Raw genomic sequence first — 22,519 nt, 5'->3', positions numbered from 1 at the left:
GTCAGTATTGTCCACTGATGATGGCCGGTGCCACCTGTTCAGAGGAAGAAATGCTGTTGGCAGTGGAGGCAGTAATGGGATAAACCACCCATGGAGAAAGAACAGAAGACCACAAAAACAGCCACACTGGGTCAGACCAATGGTCCATCCAGCCCAGTGTCCTGTCTTCCGACAGTGGCCAATACCAGGTGCTTCAGAGGGAATAAACAGAAGAGATATAACCCTGGATGTTCCTGTTGTCCATTTAGATGTCGAATCCTCCTTTAAAATCCACCAAGGGTCTTGGCTGCAGTGATATATTGTGACAGTGAGTTCCACAGGTTAATTGTCCATTGTGTGAAAAAGCAATTCCTTGTAGTAGTTTTGAGTGTGTCAGCTGCTAGTTTAATTTAATTTTCCCCTTCTTCTTGAATTGTCAGGAAACGTTCCCCATCTACCAGAGAGATAATGGAGGGTATCTGTGCAAAGGCAGCCTTGGTTATAAGACTGGCATCATGCCCCAGGCAAGGGGAGTTTTCTGTTCATCATCTTGTTTTATTTTGACCTCTCATCAGCCAGTAATCCTTGAGAAAAGCCCATTGCTGACTACATATGTCTTTCATTCCTGCTGAGTTATTCCACTGTCTTACAAGTTAAAATACACATTTTTGACCCTACAGAAGGTTAAATTTCAACTAATCTATGGTATGAAAAACGTTGGTATTTCAAACACTCGTATTTTATGTGTGTGTGGCAAATGCTTTTCTCAGCAATGATAATTTGGGCCTTGAACCATCAATCATCACAACTAATGCATGTTCTCTAACAAGCTAGGAGGAACTCTGTTAAATCTTGACTGTGTGGGTTAGCAGACTATGCAAAAGTCCCCTGCTTTTTTGGAGAATAATAGTAAAATGAAAAGGGCTTGGAAAATGGAAATGCTACTCTGAGGAGTGTGTTTTGACAGTATGGCAATGTTTCAGTTTCCTTTTACTAGATGAACAAACATCCCTCCAGGGAAACATAGGCCCTGATCCTTCAATGGTCCCCTGAGTCCCAGCCCTAGCAACAGGCTCCTCTGCCATCCTTTTGATTGTCAGAAGGCCCATGACTCTGTGGCACTGAAAAAGCTTTTTCAAAAGACAAATGAAACACTAAGTTCCCTGCACCCTGCCACCCAGCAAAATGAGATCCACAAAGGGAAGCTTTCACAAAAGTGAATGTGACAAATGTATTTTTGTAGCCCAACTTGGGTGAAAGTAGAAAACAAGCAGAATAAATAGCAAAAAGCAAATGTCGATGTTTTCTGATTTAATGATCAAAGGTGGTGTCAGTAACATGGGTAAGGAGATTTGTTTAAACAGACACAATCTTTTTTAACCTGATACTGTTCCTTTTAATGAGCTAAGTATACCATTTGAAATAATATCTCCTCTTTTCAGAGTTTTGTTTATGCTGTGCTCTCTTGAGTCTGGATTTGTTCATTCCCTACAGGCTTCTTATTTAAACAACACATATTTCTCTGTACTGGAAACTCTGAATACAAATCCAAGGATGAAACATAATGCAACTGAACCATCAGTAAAAGCTTTAGTGTATGTTTGGATGGGCAGCGGAGGCTGATGGCTGAGTCAGGTGAATGCTCCTCAGAGAGGGAATATGCTGTTTGTTTGCACTGCATCTTCTTGCAAAACGGGGCTAGGAAAATAAGTACTTGGGAATAGCAGAAAATTAATGTATTCCAGTTCTAATGGGACCGAGGGGTTTGACTCCTACTGTAACTGAATTAGCTAAATGGTCCCCAGCGTTACGGACAATGTGCCTGGGCTACGTTGCTGAATAACCAACCTAGAATCACACAGCCTGGGCACAGATGGCGAGACGGTGTCTGTTAAATACATGGAAGCTGTTTAACGATATTTAATGCCTGTTGCAGCATCCCTGGCAGACACGAACCATCTAAAACACCAGCACGGCCCGTGCCTATTCTGTGGCAAGCAGGTACCCAGCAGCGGCCAGAGAGCGGGAAGGGCTTCAAGGCTGGCTAACTCCCCTGATCTGGCAGGGTGAGGGGTCGGCCAGGCCCGACTGCCCCTTTCCTTGCCTTGGGGGAGCATCTAGGCCCCCTAGGCAAGGAGCAGGGCCCCGCTGTGTCAGGTGCTGTACAGAGGAAGACCTAGCTTGCTTTCCTGGTGCCACTGCTCCTGGACGCTGCTCTGGCTACCCCCACTTTAAACCTGGGAGGAGGCCCCTGCTCCACGCACCCAGCAGCCTGGGCCCTCTCTCTAGGGGGTGCCCTCCTTGCTCCCGGGGCCCTGCCCCCTCCCCTCCCCTCCCTTGCAGCCTGGGCTCCCCTCCGCGGCCAGGGGCAGCCTGCTCAGAGCAGCCCCCTCCTTAGCCCGGAGGGTCACCGGGCTGCCCCGCGCCCATTGCAAAGCCCCGGGGCCCCCCGCGCGCGCGGCCCCCGCCCGCCCCCTGCACGCGCGCGCGCGCGCCCGCCCGCCCCACCCCGCGGCTCTCCCCGGACGCCCGGCTCCCGCGGCTCGCGCTCACTCCAGCCGCGCCCTCCTGCAGCCGCGTCGCTCCCGAGCCCCGCCGCCGGCCCGCACGAAGGTGCGCGAGTCTCTCGCTCTCTAGCATCGCTGCGGGAGCTGGGCGGGGGGCTGCCCGCAGCATCCCTGCTGGGCAGAACGGGTCCTGGGGGCTGGGCGAGGGCGCCCTGGTTGCGAGCGGGGGGCTGGCTGGGGGGGCTCGCTGGGGAGGGGGGAGTTTCGCCGCCCGGGCTGGCTTGTGTCAAGCGCACCGGGCGAGCAACTCCGCTCCAGCGGGAATCGCCGGGGAGAGCGGCGCCGCGGGTCTTTGTGCCGGCTGGGTTTCGGCAGCCGAGCGTCCAGGCGTTTGCTTCTCTTCTGCCTCCTCTTTTTTTGGTCTGCTAGCTCGGGGCAGCCTCTTGCCAGGCGGCAGCTTTGCGAGCCAAGAGCACGGGTTTTCGGGTGTCGGTGGCGCCTGTTCTTTATTTGACAGTAAATTGCGGGTTTAGCAAGTATTTCACCCTGCTGCTGTGCAGCAATGCTTTGCATCTGGGGCTGGCTTCCTTCGTTCCTGTAGGAAGGGGGCAAAAGGGTGGTTGACTTGCCTGAAACGTCTGATAATAGGTGTGTGGGGGGGAACCCCAAACCCACTGTTTTTTCAGGGATCATATGATTATTAGGTTTCAGAGTAGCAGCCCTGTTAGTCTGTATCCGCAAAAAGAAAAGGAGGACTTGGGGCACCTTAGAGACTAACCAATTTATTTGAGCATAAGCTGTAGCTCACGAAAGCTCATGCTCAAATAAATTGGTTAGTCTCTAAGGTGCCACAAGTACTGCTTTTCTTTTTATGATTATTAGGTCTCAGAGTAGCAGCCGTGTTAGTCTGTATCCGCAAAAAGAACAGGAGGACTTGTGGCATCTTAGAGACTAACACATTTATTTGAGATACAGCCCACTTCATCGGATGCATAGAATGGAACATAGAGTAAGAAGATATATATATATATATATATATACACACACACACACATCTACCTTTTCATGTTCTCTGTATGTATATACATATCTTCTTACTCTGTGTTCCATTCTATGCACCCGATGAAGTGAGCTGTAGCCCACGAAAGCTTATGCTCAAATAAATGTGTTAGTCTCTAAGGTGCCACAAGTCCTCCTCTTCTTTTTATGATTATTAGGTTTTTTTAAATACGGGGTGATGCAGCCTGGTGAAACCTGGAAGTAAGCTGTGAAAACTAGACCTGGTTATATATGACTATATAATTGCAATGCTAATGCAGGTAATAATTTTAAAAAGTCAGTCAATGTCTGTTGTACCCCCCTTCCTGCTCCCCACATTATGGCATTAGATACTTACCCAGTCCTGCTAATTCGAAACATGTTCATGGCTTTGATCCTGCAAACACACTTGAGAATAACTTTACACTTAGGCAGTGTAGTCCTAGTTGTATTGGTCCCCGGATATTAGAGAGACAAGGTTTGTCATCTTGATTTCAAAGGGATTACTCACATGAGTAAAATTATTCACAGATGTATTTGCAGGATTGGGACCTCTATTTCCAGTCTTTAGTAAGCAGGCAAAAGGTGTGTTAATGAATATGATTTCTGTCTTGTTCACATTTTATGGCTGCAGCATCATGTTTTGCTTAGGAGTGCAAGTATGAGTTTGTTTGCCATCTAGAAATTGATCTTGCGGTCATGTGAATATATAACCAACTTAATTTTAATTAATTAAACTGTAGACTGTAACAAGAATATTAACAAATCAGACTAAAACGGTTTGTTCGCCGATCTATTTTTTTATCTTCATTCTGAAAAGTCCTTACGAAGAGATGGATTTGTACTCTACAGCAGAGGAAATTGATTAAATTGTTAAACCGTGATATGTGCAAACCACCTCAGAGTAAATAGATGATACATGTAACCAAATATGGCTTCGGAATTTATAACTTCTACCTTGTTTTTTTAAAGAAGCGAGACAACAGCCTTTTCCCCCCAAGTGCTGCATTCTTGAATGCAGCCCAATTTCTAATTTCTGCTCAAGAACTTTGGTCAATAAAAATTCAATCTTGTGCGATAACTGCTAGAAAAATGCAGGAAGGCATTTCTACACTAACATCATACATGCAAAAATAAAAAGCCAGAGGAACCAAAGAATGACTTGCTCAGTTCTTAGCATGAATCTGTGTAGGCTTATGTGCCAACTCTGGGCTTGACGGTGCAGTCCATTTCTTAGCCACACTACCAGTGTCTTCCCTGGGAGATTTGGCTGAACAAGGACTATTGGATTGGGCTCTTTACGTGTTTCTTAACACAAGTGCTACTTTTGCAGTGAATTATGGCAATCCTCCATATATGCTGGTGCAAATCTGCCTCTGTGTGTAAATATTGGCAATTGTCCAAAAAAGGGATGATGTGTGAGGTTTTCAAGCTCTTGAAAATAAACACACGAAAGCTTATGCTCAAATAAATTTGTTAGTCTGTAAGGTGCCACAAGTACTCCTTTTCTTTTTGCGAATACAGACTAACACGGCTGCTACTCTAAAACACTAAAATCTGTCACTTCTTTTGGAAACTGTGTCTTAATTAAATCATACCCACCTATATTATCCAGCTGTATGGCATGAACAAGCTCAGTAGACATGTCATTAGGGGTAGCACTGAACAGCTGGATACTATAGTAATAGACCTGCCTGGGACTAATGCTGATCTGAATTTTAGGACAGTACTTTATAAATTGTCATGTATCTGTTTTGAGGTAGTGCTGACCCTCCAAGCCACATCGCACTAGGGACTGTACAAAGCTATAACAAATGTACACTTTTTAAAAACTCCCTCTCTCACCCAGAAACTAATGTTTCGGGCTCCGAATGCTTACATTACAAGGGGCTTATTCCATTTTAGGGTGTACAGCTCCCATCACTGTTTCTGTGTTACATGTGAATTGCCGAGAAACTTGTGTCCTATAGAAAGGACTTCAGGGTTCTGAAGGCTGTGGACACCCTTCCCCTGAAGTAACTCAGAAACAATCATTACAGGTACTGCTAATGTGCTGTGTTTGTATTGTGCCGACTGACTTGGGGTGCTGATCTGGGACTGTGGATTCTAGACTGTACTGTGATACAGATCTCTAATGCTGCAGGCTGGATATGGTATTGAAGCCTAGATTATACCCTCCCATCAGCAATAACTTAGGCTACTGATGCACTTTTAGGCTGGGATTTTCAAAGGTGTTTCCATGGGATTTAGGCACTTCATTCCCCTTAAATTCCTTTGAAAATTCCAGCCTTAATCACTTGGGTTATATTCCTTTGCTGAAGTTTTAATATCCTGGGTGGTAAATTATTCTCTCAGCACTTTCCACTAGAGCCCTGCAACAGAACTAGGATTCCACGGGTCCCACAGGACCCACTGCCATAATAGCAGAAGAGGATAAAATGTACTTTATTGCGGTTGGGATTGAGTGGGGAAAAAACCAACAGACTGGCAATTTGCAAGAAAACACTAAATCTCTTGTCAGTTTGTCATAAATAGAATTGCAGCAACGTAAATCAAGTTTTTCTTTTTTTTTTAAATAAAGTTTTTAATACTTAAATTTAAGCGAGGAATACAAAGAGATTTGATGTCTATTGTAGCAGGACTTAAAGTATTTTTTACATGGTTTAAGCAAGATTTGTTTTATTCTTTTAGTGGTAAAAATTGTGTCTGAATTTTGTAAATGTGTGCATATAAACCAACTTTTTTTAAAAAATAGCATAGGGGAATCTGTCTCTCTTGTGGGATCTAAGGTTTTTACAGGTGGAAGTGAGATAAAAACGCAAGGAACAATGCAGGCGCAGGTGGGAGTGGGTATTGTGCAGTGGAATTAAAAAAATAGTCCTGCAAACGGCTCTACTTTCCACTCTCATAGTGATGGACACACACTGAGCTTCCAACACAGGTGCTATTACCATGCACATTTTATATGTGGGGAAACTGAGGCATAGACCACATAGTGAGTCCATTTCAGAGCTGGCATTAAATGAGACCATGTTGCCTCTTACAGCAAGTTGAGCCTAACTGAACTGACTAGACAGTATGTAGCTGGAATCAGGGTGGATCCACGGCTCTGGACCCTATGTGCCACAGGAGTTCTAGGGAACAGCATTTGTATCATGCCAGGATATTGAAAAGTTACCATGTGGCATCCTGCTGAGGTGCAAACATTGCAGCATCGTCCCCTGTCCTTGTTTAAGGTGACCTGGAGTTAGTGCGTTGGCGTCTTTGAAAACATACCTCTTATCCCCCCGTACTTCTAGCCCATAGTCTTCTCTAGAGCTACTGTACTTGTGTATAGCACTTAAAAGCAGTGATGTTTTGTGTAACTCTATGCTGTATTTATGTAACTTTTGGATACATGGCAGCATTTTTGTTTGCAAAGGTAATGGAAGTACTTTTGTTATTGTAAACCTTACCAAATTAGGGCTTGTGATTTTGCAAAAGGAGACATTTTACGCTTTACAAACAAAACCGTTGAGTTCATGTTATTGATGTGTTACGTCTAGTTATAAAAGAAGGGGCTGGAGAAACCACAACAGAAATGCCCAAGTTCAGTCGCTCCCGTTCTGATTTTGGCAGAGTGACTGTGGGAGGAAGAAACACCTCATGTTTCATTTAGATTACTTTGATTTGGAAAGGAATTTTAACCAGATGTCTCTTGAGATACCAGGATTCTGAAGGATTAAATGTTCAGATAAAATGCATGTTTCCATTTTCACCGCATACTTCTGGAGGGCGGTGCCATATTTTAGCCTTGATCCAGCTGTCCCTGCTTCCACAGCATTTCATCTGAAGCCAGTAGATACTTTGCACAAATAAGGGCTGTTACACCTCTACCCACATATATACCGAAATCACGTCATTTCTGGACCAATAAAAGCATGATATGATTTCACCTGGAGTCAGATCTCTCAAAAGTCGCCTTGCAATTGGGGGTGTGATTTTGTGGGAGGAAAGATTTCCTAGTGGTTAGAGTGCTACTCTAGGGCTTGGGAGACCTGAGTACAAGTTCCTATTCCACCAAAGACTTTCTGAGAGACTTTGGGCAAGGCATGTATCTTCTCTGGGCCCTCAGCCCCCGATAATAGCACTTCCCTACCTCACAGGGTAGTGGTGAGCATAAATTAAAGATTGTGAGGTGTTCAGGTGCTGTGGGGATAAGGGCCAGATAAGTACCTAAGATAGGTAGGTTCTGCAAAGCTTTGAATGCCCCCAACTGCTGTTGCCTTTGAAGAAACATAGAGGTGCCCGGCAGGTTTGGACTGCAGATTCCCTAAGGCCCTGAGCCTGCAAAGACTTATGCATGTACTTAACTTTACACCCAGTGTGTTGTCTCATTAAGCAGGTGCTTAAGACTTGCATGATTGGGGCCTAAACTTGCCAGGCTAGTGAGAATAAGCTGTTCACCAGAAAACTTTGGGGGAAAAGACCCTCTAGATTCTCACTTGGCAAAGCTCACCAACTTCCTGGCACTCACCCATAAGGTTCAGTGTGAAAAGCAAACCTGGAAGCTGCCACTGTTTATGGACTAATGTTTGGCGAGTCAGATACTTTTTTGAGGACAGCCAAGTGTTTACTTTCCTTTACCTTGGAAGTTTATCCCATGAGCTAATTGAAGTTACAGGACTTTTCCTATTGATAGAAATTCATTTTCACATCCAGGGCCCTGTTCTGCAACCCCTGCATGTGGAGAGCTCCTGTTGAATTTAACTATTTGAGGGATCAGGCCCTAGTTGGGAAGTGAATGACACAATTGTGCTTTCCAATTATTTTCTCCTCCCATGGGCTATTTTGAAGCACTGAATGATTTTGCTACATTGCACTTTCCCATAATGTAAATCAATCCATCTATATTCCTTAAAGAGAAATCAAGCCCACCCCAACTGCTTCACATTAAAATCAACTTCCTGACCCAGTCTCCTTCGTCCTCCACATACACCCCCAGTTGTGTATATGCTGCTTTGTTATTGTAGGGTTGCTGATTGTTTTGAGGCAGTGGGCATTGATTAAAAAAACAATACAGCAAGACGTTAAATGACCCCAGAACAACACAAACATAAAGAATGAAGGGCCCAGTCCTGGGCACTGCAAATGCCATTGCAGTCAATTTCTTCAAAAGGAGTTGCGGGGGCTCAGTACCACTTTGGGGGTGTGCAGCTCCTTGCTGATTTAGCACTTTAATGGCCTTTTGCAGATCCATAAGATAAAGCTATGAGAAATATTGGCCCTAACTAGCTGGATTGCTAAGATGGTGAAAAAGGGTTTACATGAGAAGAGAGGCTGTGTGCAAAGCTCCTCATCTGCAGCTTGTTTTTGCTTCCCACTTAGTGAATGTTTTTCCCCTTCTGCAGACTCCACTTGTCTAGCTCATTGGCCTTTGAAGCTATATCTGACCCAGTGTTTAATTTGTAATGAAAGAAGTGCCAGGGCTCAAGCAGGTTTTTTTTTTTACTTTCTAACTGATGTGGCAAGCCCAGAGGTGCTGGGCTATGGACTGCCAAGCGCCAGAGCTATGAGCTGCCTTGAGGTGCTGGGGCTCAGCCCTGGCAAAAATTGAACGGATCTGACTGCAGCCCTCCCCTTGCAGTGGAAAGCATGCTGCAAACGCAAAACAAGCCATTGGCTTGGAAGTGGGGAAGCAGACATGCAAGTAACATTCATGGGAGGTTGTGAAAGGCAGCAGTAAATAAGGGCTGGTGACAAGGTTTGATAGAAACAAGATATGGAATATAGTAGGGACTTGAAACAAAGCGTGAGGTGGAAACAATGGAATCATAGAAGATCAGGGTTGGAAGAGACCTCAGGAGGTCACCTAGTCCAATCCGCTGCTCAGAGCAAGACCAATACCAACTAAATCATCCCAGCCAGGGCTTTGTCAAGCCAGGCCTTAAAAACCTCTAAGGATGGAGATTCCACCACCTCCCTAGGTAACCCAGTCCAGTGCTTCACCACCCTCCTAGTGAAGTAGTGTTTCCTAATATCCAACCTAGACCTCCCCCACTGCAACTTGAGCCCATTACTCCTTGTTCTGTCATCTGCCACCACTGAGAACAGCCGAGCTCCATCCTCTTTGGAAGCCCCCTTCAGGTAGTTGAAGGCTGCTGTCAAATCCCCCCTCACGCTTCTCTTCGGCAGACTAAATAACCCTGGTTCCCTCAGCCTCTCCTCGTAAGTCATGTGCCCCAGCCCCCTGATCATCCAAAATCAAAAGGTGGGAAAAAGGAATCAAGGAGCAGGGAAAACCAACAAACAAGAAAGATAGACTGTGAGAGTGAACAAAGGTACAAGAGAAACTGGTAGTAGGAGCCATGTTTAATCACAGCGTGTGTGACTAACATAGCTTCAGCATGAGACTATCATGGTGTAAGGGCACATCTCTGCTACTACTTGGCAGTGCCTTTATCAGCTGGTTATGGCTGACTCTACACGTGGTACATCCACACGCGGCTAGGCTATGACGAGCTGGTTAGAAATGGTGCCGAACTGGTAGTGAAGGCTTTAACCTGACTGTCTTGAGCTGATTGGGGTCCTAGAGATGCAACCTCCCTAAAGAATCTCTAGCACCGCTTTATAGCATAACTCTCCCCTGGGGGGAGGGGAGGGGAGAGATGGAAAGAGTATAATTGTCCATGCTGGTGAGGGAAAGCGTGCCAGACAAAATGAAGGGTAAAAGAAAATCCTTGGCGTTCAACAGGACTAGAGAAAGAGGGTTAGATGGAGCATTTGCCTTTTAAGATGACCAGTCACTTTTCTAAAGCATCATCTCCACTCATGTTTAGGGAAGTCCCTCCACCCCCACCGTCTGAGTACCAGTTCAGCCCTCTGGGTTAGAAGACATGGTGGTAAAAACACCTGAGTCCTGTCTACACTACGCCCCCAACAGTGGAGCTGCATTAGGGATAGTGCACTGGGGAGCTGGGGGAGAGGACTTCCTAAAAATGCTAGCAGTTGCAGTCCTAGGGACCTAGGCTCATCTCTGGCTCTTGTCACAGAGTTGGGAGTGCTCTGCTAGTCTGGTGCGGGTGTCTGTCCCCATTGCAAAGCCGCATAGGGTATGTTTGCATTGCAGCTGGGAGAGGTGATTCCCAGCACGGGCACACTGACTCAGGCTAGCTCTGCGCAAGCTAGTGTGCTAAAAATCACAGTGTGGTTATTGCTACTCAGGCTTGCTGCTCGAGTCCAAACCCCTTCTCCCCCGCAACTGCAGTGTAAACATGCCCATATATTTTGGTATTGTGAGCACCATAGCCCTGCTCATACTGCCCTCTAAAAAATAGAAGGCGTGGAAATTTCAGCCCCTCTGTTCAAAGCCTGTCTTGGGTGTATCGTTTCTTATGGGAAACTTTATCAGCCGGCAAGTGCTCGAAGGATGGATGTTTCATGCTTCTTGTTGAAGTAGGTCACAAATGATCGTTTGAAGCACCGAAGAAAAAGACCCAAGCAATATCAGAGATGCGTGAGTGTGCATTGCTGGGTGTGTTCAGAGACAATAGAGCCAATTCTGCAATACCAGAGCAGGGGGTGTGGATGTGGTGGGGATGGGGGGAAGAGATGGGACTGTTTGTTTAGTTTCTTATCAGTGATATTTATGTTGCCATCTTCCTTAGACACATCCTGTCAGCGCTTAACAGTTCTCACCAGAAGTTTGGTTTGTTTCACTTCTAAAAATATCTTCAAAGACTTTGTTTTGCATTGCTGCTGCACTATTAAAGCAAAAAGCCACAGCTAGATGCATTCTCTTGGGGTCAGGGCTACCCATTGATTCCAAAGGGAGTGTGCTAGACAGGGTGGATTTGATTTAAATCACTAGTCGGAAGACTCAATTTAATCATGGTTTTCTACATAAAAATGCATTCTTGTTGGTTGTTATAACCTTAATAAATATTCTTCACAACTCAGAGATGGATGTAGGTTTCATTTTTAGAAGGTACACACTATACATTTTTAAACAGTGATTTATTTTGAAAACTCTTCAGATTAGTTTTACAGCTATATCAGAAAATGAATGATTGTTTGGTTATTTCATTTACCGAAGGTAATTGAAGCAGATATTTATGAAGTCATTGGGAGGTGAACTGTCTCCAATTCAACAGATTAATCATTAGTGTTTGGAGGATTTTCTTGCCATGCTGTATTAGGAGAACATCACCAGACAGACATTTACATTGTTTTATTTAACTAAAACAACAACGTTAAGTATTCTGGATTTTTTTTCTTCCACAGCAAACATAATATTTTAACAAAAAAGCATATGTCCCTCGCTTCTCACATTTATCTCCAGACTTCTTCTCCTTGTTCAGATCTATTCCGCCCCCAACAATCTTCTATTCATTGAACTTTTTGAAACTTTGCACTTTTAGAGAGAGGTAAGGGAGTGACTCTGTGTACACAAATTTGCAGAGGGACAATAGGGTTGAGGTTTGTTATTTCTCAACTCTATCTATTATTTATTTATTTTAGAGTACTTGTGGCACCTTAGAGACTAACCAATTTATTTGAGCATAAGCTTTCGTGAGCTACAGCTCACTTCATCAGATGCATACTGTGGAAAGTATAGAAGATCTTTTTATACACACAAAGCGTGAAAAAATGGGTGTTTACCACTACAAAAGGTTTTCTCTCCCCCCACCCCACTCTCCTGCTGGTAATAGCTTATCTAAAGTGATCACTCTCCTTACAATGTGTATGATAATCAAGTTGGGCCACATTGTAAGGAGAGTGATCACTTTAGATAAGCTATTACCAGCAGAAGAGGTGGGGTGGAGGGAGAGAAAACCTTTTGTAGTGGTAAACACCCATTTTTTCACGCTTTGTGTGTATAAAAAGATCTTCTATACTTTCCACAGTATGCATCCGATGAAGTGAGCTGTAGCATTTATCTGCTGATGGGCAAACAGTCTGTCCTGATGAATTCAAATCCAGTTCAGAAAATCAAAATGTGAGCTCAAATTTAGTGTGGGATTAAAAGACAATCAGATATTGATGCATACGTCTCAGCCTGCCGGGCCCAATGCAGAACACAACATGTGACAAAGATCAAAAACACAGCTCACCAAAATATTCATGCAGGAAACTTATCATGCTGTGTGCTTCATCCCTTTTTAGGGTGTATAGATCTCTCTTGTCCATGAGTCTTTATTTCTAATGTAAATGGTTTCATCAGTAGAAGCAAGGAGACAGCAAACTGGCATGGAACCTAAGGAAATTTACATAAGAATGGCCATCCTGGGTCAGAGCAAAGGTCCATCTAGCCCAGTATCCTGTCTTCCGATAGTGAATAATGCCAGGTGCCCCAGAGGGAATGGACAGAACAGGTGATCCATTCCCTGTTGCTCATTCCCAGCTTCTGGCAAACAGAGGCTGGGGACCCCATCCCTGCCCATCCTGGCCAATAGCCATTGATGGACCTATTCTCCATGAATTTATCTAGTTCCTTTTTGAACCCTCTTATAGTCTTGGCCTTCACAACATCCTCTGGCAAGGAGTTCCACAGGTTGACTGTGCGTTGTGTGAAGAACTTTGGGACAAAGCAGAGAGGCACTTGAGAGGCATGTGCTGGTGTTTAATGGCACATTTGCACAATAAATACTTTACAAACAGGTTAATTGTGGACAGGGTGAACTGCAAAGCTAAAATGCGACTGAAATCAGTCCTGACTTCTGCACTCAACCTTCGCCGCTGACATGGCAGAGCAGGGCCCATAGGAGCATGTTTTAGCTGATTTTTTTTTTTTTAAGTATTTTTCTCATTTTGTAAAACCCTTCTGGTTCACCTCAAAGTATCACAGTGTGCATCATTTTGTGACATCACATAATACCATGGCTCTAATGATATAGTGACTGGCATCTCTGATACCTAGACTGATGCATTCTGGGACAGGAAGTACCAAAGGGATTTAATGAAAAAAACGAATGTAAAAGTTCTGTCTGTGCTGAAATGTTCCCGTGGTCTAGCTGGGGGTGGGGTGGGAGGGAGGAAGAGAGGGAGGGGAGCATTCAGCACAGAAATCTAGATACACTCCATTTTCATGGGAGCTTTGTTGTTTTCCTTAAATAAGAGAAGTGGCTTGGTTGATGCATGGATTTGTTTGCATCACACTGGAGTTTAAATAGCAGAGAATGCTAGCCAGTTGCTGTTAAGTGTTTGTTTTGCGGCACAATTGTCTGGGCAGAAGCTAGAAACCACTCAACAGAGCCCCAACGCCTACCTCAAAAACAGTGTGCTGGCGGTGCCTTGCTGCCCTCCAGAAGGGAGATGTAGCTAGCAGGGCAGTGAAACCCATCCCTGTCTGCCCCGTCCCTCCCCTGCATGGTGCTTGCTGATTGGCTACCAAGCTGAGATCTGGCTTTGGAACCTTCCCCAGTACTCTGATTTGGGAATGATCAATCTTTGGGTGCTTCCAGCAGTCTCAGGCCAACCCCCCACTTCCTACCAGGGGTAGCCATAGAAAGCACCAACACTTAGGGTAGCTTATCCATGGATGAAGGGAGATTGGAGTAGGAGGGAAGAATTAATGAGTTTCCTTTAAAGAAAAGCCCAAAGTTGTGGGAACCATTCAAACTTGGCAGGATTATCAGCAGTCACTGTTTGTTTAACTTGGGACTGGCTGTCCCTGTCAACTAGTACACTGTCAGCCGCTTTCTTTATGTTTTTTACATGAAAAATCAGATAAAATTTGATAAGGACAAATGCAAAGTACTCCACTTAGGAAGGAGCAATCAGTGGCACACATACAAAATGGGAAATGACTGTCTAGGAAGGAGTACTACAGAAAGGGATCTGGGGGTCAGAGTAAATCACAAGCTAAATATGAGTCAACACTGCAGTGTAACACTGTTGCAAAAAAAGCAAACATCATTCTGGAGTGTTGTAAGCAAGACACTAGAAATAATTCTTCTTCTCTGCTCTGCACTGATTAGTCCTCAAGTGGAGTATTGTGTCCAGTTCTGGATGCCACATTTCAGGAAGGATGTGGACAAACTGGAGAAAGTCCAGAGGAGAGCAACAAAAATGATTAAAGGTCTAGAAAAGAGGCCCTATGAGGGAAGTTTGAAAAAATTGGGTTTGTTTAGTCTGGAGAAGAGAAGACTGGGGGGGGACGGGGACATTATAACAGTTTTCAAGTACCTAAAAGGTTTTTACAAGGAGGAGGGAAAGAAATGTTCGTGTTATCTTCTGAGGATAAGATAAGAAGCCATAGGACAAGGGCTTAAATTGCAGCAAGGGCGGATTAGGTTGAACGTTAGGAAAAACGTCCTGTCAGGGTGGTTAAGCGCTGGAATAAATTGCCTAGGGAGGTTGTGGAATCTCCATCATTGGAGATTTCTAAGAGCAGGTTAGACAAACACCTGCCAGAGATTGTCTAGATCAGGGGTGGGCAAACTTTTTGGCCTGAGGGCCAAATCAGAGTTGCGAAACAGTGTGGAGGGCCGGGTAGGGAAGGCTGTGCCTCCCCAAACATCCTGGGTCCCGCCCCCTATCTGCCCCCTCCCACTTCCCAACCCCTGACTGCCCCCCTCAGAACCTCCGACCCATCCAACCCCCCCTGCTCCTTGTCCCCTGACCGCCCTCTCCCGGGACCCCCCACCCCTAACTCCCCCTGGGACCCCACATCCTATCCAACCACCCCTGCTCCTTGTCCCCTGACTGCCTTGAATCCTATCCACACCCCAGCCCCCTGACAGGCCCCCTGGGACTCCCCGACCCATCCATCCCTCCCCCACTCCTCCCCTGACTGCCCCCTTCCAGGGCCCCCATCCCTAACTGCCCCCCCAGGACCCCACTCCCATCCAACCCTCCCTGCTCCCTGTCTCCTGACCGTGCCCCTCCGCCCCATGCAACTGACCCCTGACTGCCCCCCAGGACCTCCTGCCCTCCCCCCCATCCCCTTACTCTTACCAGGCTGCTCAGAGCAGCAGGACTGGCTTATTGGAAAGCCTGGGAGGTGGGCGGGCGCAAGCCATGCTACCCGTGCTGCGGCGTAGCTGCGGGAGACGGGGGACAGCGGGGGAGGGGCCAGGGGCTAGCCTCCCCAGCCAGGTGCTCAGGAGCCGGGCAGGACAGTCCGGCCATAGTTTGCCCACCCCTGGTCTAGATAATACTTCGTCCTGCCATGAGTGCACGGGACTGGACTAGGTGACCTCTTGAGGTCCCTTCCAGTCCTACAGTTCTGTGATTCTGTAACCATTAGTGCAAAGACTAAGCATGACTCACTTTTGGGCCTGACCTGGCAGCCTTAGCACTCATTATCTTTCCAGCCTTTTGGCAGCTTGCTATGACTTCTCTTTTGTACCTTCTTTTCTGCATCTTCCTGTTTAAATCTGTTTCATTTTGATCTCTGTTTCTGTCTCTCTCTCCTTTGTGCAGTACTTCAGCTCACTGCTTGTGTTTGCCCTCTCTGTAGCTAGCGTTTTATATGGCATCCTGAAGGTACCTAGAGTGCCTTGCAAACACAACACTGATATATGATTATACACAGCTATCACTTCTTCCCTCACGGAAGTGCAGCCACCTCTGGAGTGGAACACAGTTGCTATGTAGTAGTCAGATACCTCCTCTAATTCCACCAGTCAGTACTGGTAGGGTCCAGTGAAATATTTTATTTGCAGAGATCTAGTCTTTTACTCCTAGTGTATTGAGACTTCTGCGCAATCATCATCTCCTGTTTCAAGTCTGCTGATTTGTTCCGAATTGCGGAATATCAGTACAGTTCCTTTGTTTGCTAGATTTTCCACCCCCTTCATATCTATATTTTAAACAAGTACATAAACATATAAATAATTGTAACAATCTTGGACGTTTCCTAGGAGGTTTTATATATCAAAGCTGACACTGTGAAATAATTCAACTCTCCTTACTCAGATCATGCCAAGCTCATAGGTGGCCAAACAGATCACAGAGAGCTAAACCAGCACCATCACATTCCTGTGTCCACCTTCGCTCACATCCAAGGCCCTGGGTCCTTGGGAGAAGGTTGGACCTAACTTCTGTGGCATTTGTAGCAGCAGAATGGAAATCCTGCGGCAGCTTCATTTACTTTAAAAAAAAAAAGAAAAAAAAAAGGAAAAAGTTGCAGTGAAAATGAACAGCTGTCAGTGCAGCAGCCCCTTGTGCTAGTTATTTGGGTGTTTTTGAATCTCCCACACATTTTCAGTGCTCAGTGTCTGCAGATCTTTGTACTGACAATGCATGATTGTGTTGTGTAGATGTTGCCAAGGGTGAAGCGATAGGTTTGGCAGCTCAGTAGCACACAGTTAGAGTTTTTGGGACTTGGGGAGGCATGAGAAGCAGTTTGCGGTTGTTCCCATTAGCTGTATATTCCTGCTGAAGTTAAGTGTTGACATTTCTATTGTAATCTTTAGGTTTTAGAGTTAACACCATGTTGAGATGAATGAGGCCGTTCATGGTTCTTATTGATAATGATTCTGATTCAGGAAAACATCACTGCATTGGTTTACCTTTGCTTCTGGTTTCAAGGTTACTGAACAATTATTGTCTATTGCTTTGCCTAGTATTGTGGGAGGCTCTTGAGCCTGCTTCTCCTTACCTTTGCACCAGTTTAAATAATGAGTAACTCCATAGTGGTCACTGGGGTTACACCAATATAAAACCAGTGTAGGTGGCAGGTCTGGAAATTAGAATTCCGGTCTCTTGACTTTTAGGTCTGGCCCCAATTCAGCCAAGTATTTAAGCACATCAGTGGCACTTAAGCATATGCCTAAGTGCTTTGCTGAATAAGTGTTTTTTTGAATACCTTACCCGGGGCCGGAGGTAAAGGAAACAACACCTTTTCTTCAATTTCAAAAGAAAAGAATGGTCTCTCAGTTTAAAAATGCACATTGGAGTGATTCATTTGGCAGGATCTTTTAGAACTTTAGACTTCCAGATAGAGCTGGTCAGAAAATATTTTTCTGTCCTGCAAATATTTTGATGAGAAAAAAATAATTTTTATTAGAAATTCTCTATAAAACTTTTCAGGTTTTGGTTTGAAAACTGAATGCTTTTGTGGATCCTGAAAGCCTAAAAGCTCGGGCAAGTTGGGTAAAATGATTTGGTTTTACTGAAGATGTTTATCTGACCAGCCAAAGATTTTTAGTTTGCCGAAAACTGATTTATTTATTTTTTGTGGTGGAAAAACCTGATTTTTTTTTAAATTGAAAATGGACATTTCCCACAGAAATTTCCTTTTGATGGAAAAGCCATTTTTGTTGAAAAAATATTTTGAATTAGAAATTCATCCCGTTCTACTTCTGGGACAGGGCAAAATGGACACATTTCTTTTGACTCTTTTTTGAATGCCACGCGTTGGAGACTATAATATGCTAAATACACTGGAGTAAGTCAATTGATTCTCCTCCCCCACTCCCCAGTGGTGTTACTGCTGATGTATTTTTGGAGAAGTCATGCAACTGATCTGTGCCATAATTTCTCCACCTGTAAAATGGGTATGATATTTATTTCCTACTTTGTGGGGCATTAGGGTCTGTAAAGAGTTTTGAGATCCCTGAGTAAAAAGTGCTTAATAGTGCTTATTAAAATATCATGAAACTTACTAGAGGAGGATTCTATCCCTTCCAGTTCTGTTTATCTGGGATGAGGCAGCGTAGCAGTATGGATTTCATGGCGTATATGAACTAAAGCCATGTCTTGCACCTGTTTTTCGGCTGCTGCATATCACAGACGGTGTTGTGCCACATCCTTGAACTCATGGTTGCCTTAGATCTGCAATACCAATATGTTCCATCGCCATAGAAATTACTGTAAACACGGTCTTAGGCTGTGCAATTTATTAGGCTAGGTCAGTGCTATAATGTGGTGAAACGTTCTGTGTATTTTTCTACCCGTTAAGACAAACAACTAATATATCTATTACAAACCGGGAGTCATTTGTTTTGGTAACCGGGTTGATTGAAACCTGAAATAGGCGATGAACTCATCTCTCTAACAATACAGTGTGCTTGAGACAGTGCGGCCAGACAACAAGAAAGCCGGTCCCTCGCCAGCAGTAACGCACTACGATAACCAGACATTCGAAGAGCTATGCAGGCCATGGTGCTACCTCACTTTGGCATAGCAGTTAGAACTGCAGAACAGAGCAAGAGTTGTTGCCCAGTGCCTGCCCCAAGGAATTAGCATTATCAGTGGCAAATGGGAATAGTTGTGGTTCCGCAAGTGACTTTGCTTGGCTCAGAATTTTTTCAGTATTGAGAGAAACCAGAGATTCACAGGATGAAGACCCTCTTAGTTCACAGTCTGACTCATGGAAATGCAAAAGTGGTGAATTGCACTCGGCCGAGTATTGTTCCCCCTAGTCCGGTGCCTGGGGACAGCCCCCAGCCTGGCCCTGCCACTGTTGCCGGTGCGGCTCCTGCTTGAGCAACGACAGGGCCGGGTACTGCTTGGTCAGGGCCAGTGCTGCCCCCAGCAGCTTCACTCGAAACAAGCAATTATCCAAGCAAAGGCTGGGAGGGAAGGAGGGAGGTGCCCTGCTTCCACTGGCTGGACAAAGCCCAGCTAAAATGGGTTTGAGCTGATGTTAGGTGCGTGTCTTGTAATGGTCAACTAGCTTTTTTCCCTCCTCCCTTCCCTGCCAGCTCTCTATCTTCCCCTCTCTCCACATACCTGTGCCAGACTGCCTTGCCTTTGCTGCCCCTTTCCATCCTTCCCACCCCCTGGTGTTTATACAGTTCATTATGGGGTGAGCGGGACAGCCGGCTGCATGGAGCCCATGTTCATGAGAGTGTCTGAAGGCTGTGTGTGTGTGGTGGTGGGGGACGGGGAAGGGGTGAGGAGTGCTTCCACATGGTCTCCCATCCCCCTGGCATTGTCAGCTCCTGTTAGTCACTCCCACACCCCTTGGTGGGTGGGACACAGAGGGGAATATTTGGTTCAAAGCTAGCATTAGCCCGTGATTCTTGCTTTCTCCCCAGGTGACCTCTCAAGTCTGAGGCTTGGTCTACACTACACCCTTGAACAACCTAGTTATAGTGTATAGCGACAGCGCTGTGTCGGCAGGAGGGCATCTCCCCTCGACATTGCTTCTGCCTCTTGGGGAGGTGGAGGACCTGTGCTCACGGGAGAAGCTCTCCCGTTGGTGGAGAGAGCGGCTTCACTAAGCACTACCGCTGCCCTGCTGCAGCACTGTGAGTGCAGACCAGCCCCTCTCTCTGAACTCTGACCCCCATCCCCAGTCCCGCTAGAGCATAGCGCCTACCCCTGAGACGCACCCGCTGGCAGACTCCGCCTCGCGAGGGGTGGATTTCAGGCAGAAGTATGTTTTCAGGCTTACTCGAACTGTAAACTCATCCGAACTGGCACATGCCGGTAGAAACAGGACCAGGCCAATGAGCAGCAGGGGAAAATGGGAATTTAAATAGCTATAGATGGTTAGCACACATCTTCGTCGGGAGCAGCACAACAGCAGGGCGTGGGGAGGGGAAGGCATCTGCCCTTCATCGAACCATCCAGCATCTACAGTGAAGGACCGAGGAGCCATTTTAAAAATGCCCTTAACTGGGTGCATGTGCAGACGGAATCCTTCCTGCACTGTCAGAGATCACTTACAGGATGGGTGAGGTTCTGCCATCCCTGTCAGGCCTGGGCCTGGCCAGTGTCTCGCCTCAAATTCTGACCTAGAGCTGCGGTTTCCAAAGTCACGATCATCCTGCTCACTGGAATACGTTGTCCTAGGAGGTAGTCATTGCCTTCGCATGTTGCTTGCACAATAAGCAATGCACAAAATATGAACAGATTTAAAAGTCTTCTTCAGGCATAGCTGAGCCCCTTGGCAGCCACCTAGAGCAAGGAAGCAGCATGAAGCGAGCAAAAGGTTGCAGGGCAGGGCATTGATGAGGGCAGATACCAGTTCACAAGGGATAGCTCCTGTGAATAGAACAGGAGGACTTGTGGCACCTTAGAGACTAACCAATTTATTTGAGCCTGAGCTTTCGTGAGCTACAGCTCACTTCATCGCATGCATTCAGTGAATAGACCTGCAGGGAACACTAGGTGTCACTAACAGCTACAGTAGTGAGGGGAAGGAGAAAACTCTGCTTGAGTTCACTTGTGCTGAGAGACCCAGAGCCCTGCCTTCTGCTCTGCCTACCAGAGCCAGCCCCACTCTGTCCCAGTTCTGCAGGAAAGCTGCTTTCATTGGGGTGCCACTTGCTCAGCCTGAGCTCAAGAAGAGCAAAGCGGACAGACTTAGAGGGTCCCTCTGCGGGGAAGGGAGTGAGGTGCTGCTCATCCCTCCCCGTTGGGCTGATGTGGGGAGAAAGATGTAAGGGGCTCAGGTTTTCTCAGAGGTGATGTTGGGGAGGGAGAGAAAGAGAAGCTGCTGGAGGAGTGGTCCGTGCCTTTGTTGCCCTCCCCACTTGGTTTTGGCACCCCACTCCCATGTGTGCTGCTATTGTGTGCTCTGTTGTAAAGAGCACCGCAATGCATCACAATACATGACTTCACTGGCAGTTGTCCCAGTGAATTAGACCACAGGACATTTGTCAGAGGGCTCATTAATGCATTCCACCGAACTCCTGGAGACAGAGTTACCCAGTGATATAAAACACGCAACAATGATCATTGGTGCAACTGTGGACAAAATCTGGACACTTAAAACAGACGTCAAGGAATGTACACTCTGTCTATAAATAAAATGACTTATTTGGATAAACTGCCTACCTCCTGCAAACTCTCTCAGCAATACCAGGGGGGCAAAGATGGTTTCTATAGAAAGTGTGTCATTTCTGTTGTGCTTTTGGAAGTGTCGGTCTTTTATTACAGTTCATAAACATAATGCTCATACCTTGGAATTCCTCCAGCTGGCTGTCTTCTACGATGAACCATTTGGCAAAATGAGCAACATAATCCAGTACAATAACCCACCGGTTAACAAACTCCATGATGGAGTTCTGTACCCAAAGACCTAAACAGTGATTGTCCAATGCACAGTAAAAGTTATGTGAAATGAACATAAGCTTGAAGTCTGTCAATATCGTGTATTATAAAACATGTTTAGGTTAGCAAATTATTTTCATGCAAGGATTATAATTAATGATATGATCGTCAACAAAAATGTTTGCTAGCCTGTGCGTATCACCCTTTTATATCTGATGAGCTGGGATGAAGTTTTGGAAGATATTTTCTTTAAAAGGCATAATAAAATAACAGCTCGTTCTGTGTCTTTTCATGAGTTCCTGAAGCATCCTGGTGAATAACACACATTGGGGATTGTCTGAAATCTCACTCTTCTTTCCTGTTGTTCTGTGGATGCCTTCCAGAGCTAGATCTTCTGAGCTCTCCTTCAGTAGGGTTGGAGCGTCTTTTTTATTGTTTTAAGTTAGGTTATTTATTTCACGTCTGTTTTAACTTTTTGCCTGTTTCCTTTGGCTCTTGCCTGGAGGTAGCAGGGCTGTTTTGTCACACCCAGCTGACTCTTAACAGATTGATTTGGACAGTAGTTCGAGAGCTTGCTGCAGTTGTGTTTAATGAGTTTGTGTTGTTTCCCTAATGTCCCTCTCCGGTCTGTGCCTGCTCTTTGTCCCTGAATTTACTACCCTGCTGCTCTCCATTCCAGTGACTTTTTTGTCATGTTACCATTTTAGGCCTGTCCCAGCCCTGCAGAACGGGTTTAACGCAGTCTCATTGACCTGAGTGGGATCACTCACATGCATAAAGTCAAGTATGTTCTCCAGTGCTTTGGTAGCTCAGGGATCATGTGTAAGTAATTGCTACCATTCCTGCCTGGCCTTTTCTCCAGAAGCCTCTCCACACCCTGTGGTTGTCCTGTGTCTTGTCTCCGCGTGGTTTGTGAAAGCGCCGGGGGGATTGCTGGCAGTGAGTAATGAGAATAATGTGTGTGAATGAGATGCTCTGTCCAAAACATATGTTGACTGGTGACAGCAGAGGCTGCTTAAGACAATCTGCTTCCATAGGCCTAACCTCGGTGGGCCGCCCCCTCC

The 22,519-nt window shown here is 45.7% G+C and overlaps 1 protein-coding gene across 2 annotated transcripts in view; it reads left to right on the top strand.

Moving 5' to 3' along the window:
- The window catches only part of FHL1 (four and a half LIM domains 1), an 87,183-nt gene that overhangs the window by 19,947 nt on the left and 44,717 nt on the right, over nucleotides 1-22,519 (top strand). The window contains exon 1 of one of the 2 annotated variants that reach the window (XM_073358466.1): nucleotides 2,514-2,592. The exons of the other annotated variant lie outside the window; for it this stretch is intronic. The gene's annotated coding sequence lies outside the window, so the exon portion shown is untranslated. Of the gene's footprint in view, nucleotides 1-2,513; nucleotides 2,593-22,519 lie in introns of those variants that run through there. 2 annotated transcript variants of the gene reach the window in all.

The sequence above is a fragment of the Lepidochelys kempii genome, chromosome 9 (genome assembly GCF_965140265.1).
Source record: "Lepidochelys kempii isolate rLepKem1 chromosome 9, rLepKem1.hap2, whole genome shotgun sequence".
Taxonomy (NCBI): domain Eukaryota; kingdom Metazoa; phylum Chordata; order Testudines; family Cheloniidae; genus Lepidochelys; species Lepidochelys kempii.
Note: the sequence above shows the minus strand (reverse complement) of the source record. Positions and strands in the feature narration are given on the sequence as shown.